The sequence below is a fragment of the Panthera uncia genome, chromosome C2, assembly GCF_023721935.1.
Source record: "Panthera uncia isolate 11264 chromosome C2, Puncia_PCG_1.0, whole genome shotgun sequence".
NCBI lineage: Eukaryota > Metazoa > Chordata > Mammalia > Carnivora > Felidae > Panthera > Panthera uncia.
In genome coordinates this window covers 155,170,682-155,176,100 of record NC_064810.1, presented here as the reverse complement: position 1 = coordinate 155,176,100, position 5,419 = coordinate 155,170,682, and the positions used below count along the sequence as shown (strand labels likewise).

At 45.9% G+C, this 5,419-nt stretch overlaps 1 protein-coding gene across 2 annotated transcripts in view; it reads right to left on the bottom strand.

Moving 5' to 3' along the window:
* TCAIM (T cell activation inhibitor, mitochondrial) overlaps positions 1–5,183 on the bottom strand; it is a 73,778-nt gene extending 68,595 nt beyond the window's left edge. Inside the window, exon 1 of one of the 2 annotated variants that reach the window (XM_049629114.1) lies at positions 5,100–5,183. The gene's annotated coding sequence lies outside the window, so the exon portion shown is untranslated. Of the gene's footprint in view, positions 1–4,804; positions 4,878–5,099 lie in introns of those variants that run through there. The other variant, XM_049629117.1, reaches the window with a different exon arrangement.
* Positions 5,184–5,419: the final 236 nt, after the last annotated feature.

The window sequence follows — 5,419 nt, the reverse complement described above, 5'->3', positions numbered from 1 at the left end:
GAGAGAGAGAGAGAGAGAGAGAGAGAGAGAGAGAGAGAGAGAGAGAGATAGGAGGGGTACAGAGAGAGGGAGACACAGAATCTGAAGCAGGCTCCAGGCTCCGAGATGTCAGCACAGAGCCTGACGCGGGGCTTCAACCCATCAGCTATGAGATCATGACCGAGCTGAAGTCAGACACTTAACCGACTGAGCCACCCAGGTGCCCCAAAAGAATTACATTTCTAGTGCTAGCAATAAAGACTAACAAATTGAATACAAATGAAACAATAAATACAGGTATCATCATTTGTCCTTTATCTGGTGCTCCCTAAAGCTATCTTCACTGTGTATTTAAGAAAAAATGTTGACAGACACATATAAAATGCTGGAAATATTCATTACAGACTGTTTCTAAAAGGTGAAATGTAATCTAGAATATTACAATTATTTTTTAGTTCTCTGGATATGGAATCCCACATCAAACTTTTGTACATGTTTTAATGAGTGTGTTATGTATAAAAGTAGGGGCTACTTGTGTTAGGATTTTGTGAATCTTAAATAAAATACATAAAGCATTAGCAACATCTGACAAATAGAAAATTTATATGACATCTATTATCATTAGATAATTTGGGGCTCATAAAATTCTGCAGAATTCCTTTTTCCCCTCCTAAGGGCTTACATATAGATAGAACATGTAGTTAAATACAACATTTTATCCAAAAACAAATTTTGTGATTGGAAAATAAGGATAAGGATATGTGAAAGTCTTAAAAAATACAATGCAAGGCTAGACACAAGTCAAAAATCACAAATGAATGATTTAAGTTTACAAACTATAGGGAAAAAATTGAATCTATCAGAACAAATAAATATGGCTATTTATTTTTGTTATTCAAAGACAAATAAAGTTAGCATTTGCTAAGTAATAAAAAAACAAGTTTTCACAGGAGTATTTCTCTTAAAAAAAAAAGAGAGAACTTAAGTGTGTATAATAAAATTATATTGTGCTGTGGGAACTGCCTTTTTAATGAATAAAGTGGTTTTCTCAACTGGGAGATGGAGGGACTTCTTTTCCTTTGGCCAAAAATCTTCCCCTGCCCCCATCAATGGTGGCCAACTCATATTTCTATAGGAAAATGCCTATATACATAAAATGTCCACTTAATTCCGATATACCCTCAACCTAATTATTACCCTAAAATGATTGTTTCCTATTTAAATCATTAGAAAAAATTAAAAATATGTGTTCTGGTTCTGTTGAACCAGACAGGACAGGAAATGCGTGGTTTCCCCTGGAAGTCCTAGGAGTGTTTTTAAGTGTTTCCATAAGCTCTGCTTGAAGAGTAGGCTGACAATTTGATCATGATGGGTGGGATCAGCAGTCAGCTCTGGAAGGGCAGGGATTAGAGAAGAGAAGAAAGGGGCGCCTGGGTGGCTCAGTCGGTTGAGCGGCCGACTTCAGCTCAGGTCATGATCTCGCAGTCCGTGAGTTCGAGCCCTGCATCAGGTTCTACACTGACAGCTCGGAGCCTGAAGTCTGCTTCAGATTCTGTGTCTCCCTCTCTCTCTCTGCCCCTCCCCAACTCACACTCTGTCTCTCTCTCTCTCTCTGTCTCTCAAATATAAAATTAAAAAAAAATTTTTTTTAAGAATTCTGTTGAAAATAAAAAGTTCGACTCACGGACTCAGTTCGCAGCCCGTGTCGGGCTCTGGGCTGATGGCTCGGAGCCTGGAGCCTGCTTCCCATTCTGTGTCTCCCTCTCTCTCTCTCTGACCCTCCCCCGTTCATGCTCTGTCTCTCTCTGTCTCAAAAATAAATAAACGTTAAAAAAAAAATTAAGAGAAGAAAAAGAAACAGCAAACAACCTTTAGGGCAGTGGTTCTCAAAGCTGGAAGAACATCTTTGGGAATTTGTTATAAATGCAAATTATCAGGCCCCACCCTAGACCTGCAGAATCAAAAACTGGGCGGGGCCCAGCAGTCTGTTTTAACATGCCTTTAGGATTCTGATGTTTAGGGAACCCTAATGTCATCATTTTATAGGACCCAGGTGTCTGTCAGGAAACTTTTAAGCTTTAATTCATTAAAAAAACTTCTTTAACACAACCTTAGGGAAAAATCTCTAGATAGCTGTAGCGGAAAAGTCAAATAATTTTAAGTTTTGTTTTAACTAGTTGTTTTCTGTATGATTTACCCACTTCTTAAGAAGGAAAAAAAAAAAACAGTTCTAACTGGAAATGATGAGGGAGCATAAGGCAGGCTGAGGGCAAAGTATAAGTGAGCATTACCACGCCCCACCCCCAGGTGGGATATGTGTGGCATTTCTCAGGCACTCCTGGCTGCCCAAGGACAGAAAACAAATGGTTAAATGATAGAGATTGCATTCATACAGGACGTGAGTCTCCCTCACTTAACAAATCTTAGTAAATTACCAGAAAAGGCAATCTTATCAATAGCCTAATCTCCAGAAACCTACAGACTGTTTCCTGGAGCCCCAACATCACCTTCCCTCCATAGTGATGGGGGGGAACAAAGGCAAGAAGGAAATGGCAGAAAAAACTGAATTTCCTTATAACCTGCAGCCCACTTGACAAATATTTGAGGCTGGCAGAGTAAAACTTTTCTCCAGGAACTCCCCAGGGTCTTAATGTTAATGCTTTGCTAGAGGGAAAAACAACCTTAGCTGGACAAGACCTACATCTCCAGGATCCTGTGAGTCTTTAGCATATGAAAGTCTCCTTGGAAACTTGCCTCAGGACTTTACCCTCCCCAAGCCCGTAGTGTATAACCAGTCATTCTTCACAACCCCAACGCAGCTCGTTTTGCCCTGGGGTCCTGTCCCCGTGCTTTAATAAAATCACTTTTGCACCAAAGACGTCTTCAAGAATTCTTTCTTGTCCATCGGCTCTGCACCCCCATGAACCCCACCATCATCCTAAAACCTCATCAGAAACAAGGTTAAAACCCAGCCGGTTGGCAGGCATGGCTGCTTGTCTTTTCACGTGGCACAGATCTTAGATCAGTTCTCATCTCTGCAAGACCAAGAACCCAATTACATCACTTTAGTCAGAGATAAACAGGCCTAGGGAAAACAAAATCATAGGGGGCCTGATTTGATAACTGCAATGTCAACTTTTTAATTTACTATGAGAAATGTGATTGCTAACGACAAGAAGATTTAGATCTGTGGTTCTTAGGCCTTAGTTACCCAGAAAGTCAAATGATTTTTAGCAGATTGAAAATCTGCTTCAGAGTGGAGTTGGGTGCACTCATTTGCTAGTGATAAATAGTCTGAAAGCCTGGGACACCCAGGTCAACCGCAGGGTTTTGTCTCCAGATAAATTCTTCCGTTGCCTACTATTCTTCCATTTGGAAAAGGCCTCAGGCATGCTACAAAATAACTAATTTTTCGGACTTCAGAGGCACTCTGGGTCCCTAATTCACCTAATTCCTCAACAGGCATTTACCATGTTCTTATGTGCCAGACTCTATGCAAAGTACTGGGAATAAAAAAACAAAACAAAAAACACATTAAGACAATCCACTTGTCCAAAATTTTAGCGTAGGAAAGAGGGAGAGAGTGGAAAAATAGACAAAGATAATTATAAAACAATATAGAAAATGAAATAATACAGCCGCGCACAGAGCATTATGGGACACTCTCTGGTACAATAGGTAGAATGGGAGAGGGGAGTTGGACGGTCTTTTCCAAGGAGATGGTGAACTCTGGACGGAGGTGGAAGATGAGGAAGGTCACAATTTATTTACAGTCCATCGAAAATGGCCTCTGTCATCCGTTTAATAGTGATGTTAGCTTTTATTTCGTAAAATGAAAACTTCTCTAACCTTAACCTAAACTCTGTGCGAACCGAGGCATTAAACCTATGCAGTTTCAGGTCAAATGTGGTAGGAAGAGATCATCGAAATTGGTGGAAAAGCCACATTATGGGTTGTTTAAAAAACAAAAACAAAAAACTATTCTGCTTACCCCTGATACAGTAACAGTAACAATGTTCGTTAAATAAAGGCCCTAAGATTGATTTTTGGCCATTTGGCATAATTTTTATTTGAAAGTAACTTATTTTAACAAAGTTTAATATCCCCAGGCTTCTCTCATTTAAACTGTGACTTATCTTACTATTTTGCAAGGGTTTAAAAGCAATTTGCTCTGTCAAGGAGGAATAAAAGCAATTTTTCATTGCTTTTCAGTTGACTACTCAGGAAAGCGAAAAAGGTAAAGGAAAAGCAAAAGCAGCAAGTCCCATTAAATAAATTAATAAATTACAGCAAGAGCAAAGCATGTAGACTCTTTAGTTTCCAAGTCTCTGGCTATGAGGTTTGAATCACAACAGTTTCCTATAAGGTAAAGGGCTTCGGGGATATACTGCCGGAAGCAAACCTAAATCTTCTTTGGCTTCTCATTTCAAAACAAGTTAAGACAGGTGCGGTGCAGGTACCCCCGGCCCTGGCAACGCCTCAGTTCAAGAGTTAGCGCGTCGACCTAAGGTGACTGTGCACGCTGCCCGCCCAGACGCCCGTTCTGAGCGCGCCCGTTCAGTGCCGAGCGGCCCGAAGGTACCACTTGGCGCACCTCCCCTCCTGCTCCTTACAGCTCGGCCCAGCGCCCAGCGCCAACGACTCCTCAGACCTGCTCCACCTACCGCCCGGTACCAGGGCGAAGGGCGGTCCCTCCCGCAGGGCGGCGCGGGGGCGGGGGGCGCATGCGCAGCGGAGGGCCAGCCCTGGCAACGGGAGCGCGCCGCGGGGCCCGGCGCTCCTACCTCCACCCGCCGCACTGGGGGAGAGGCTGACAAATTCCTACCAGCGGTGCTCGCCAAGCCCCCGTCCCTGAACTCGCAGCCGGGCGCGCACCCCTGCGCGCGTCGCTCCGGCGCCAGCCGCGACGGGTCGCTCGAGGCGAGTCCGGCGTCTGGCCGGCGCCGAGCTCGCGCTCCCATTGGCCGACGCGTGCCCGGCCTTCCTTCCCTGAGCGCCTGCGCGCAGCGGGACGCAGGGGAAACCCCGAGCGGTCCCCAGCCCCGCGCTGGTAGCACTGCCCAGGTCACCGGCCTGGGGTCCCCGGACCTCTTGAGACCCTTGCCCCTCCGCCTTCTTACCGCCCGGCCGGGACGGAGCTCCGCCCTCCCCGGAAAGCACTGGGAGACGCGAATGAGCACTCCAAGACCTGATGGACTAGGCCGGAGGGAGTCAGAAAATGACTGGGTGGCAGGTGACGGGGCCTGACCGGAGCAGGGCAGGCTGGACGGGGAGCGGAGGGCGACCGAGCACGCGCTGGAACCCGGAGCGGGGACTGGCGGGGGGGGGGGGGGGGGCGCGCATGCGCCGGGCCGCCCTCCCGCCCCGCGTCCCCCACCGGGGCGGCCTGGGAGCGTGGGGGGCGGGGGGAGGCTGGCCCTGTGAAACGCGCTTGGCGCTT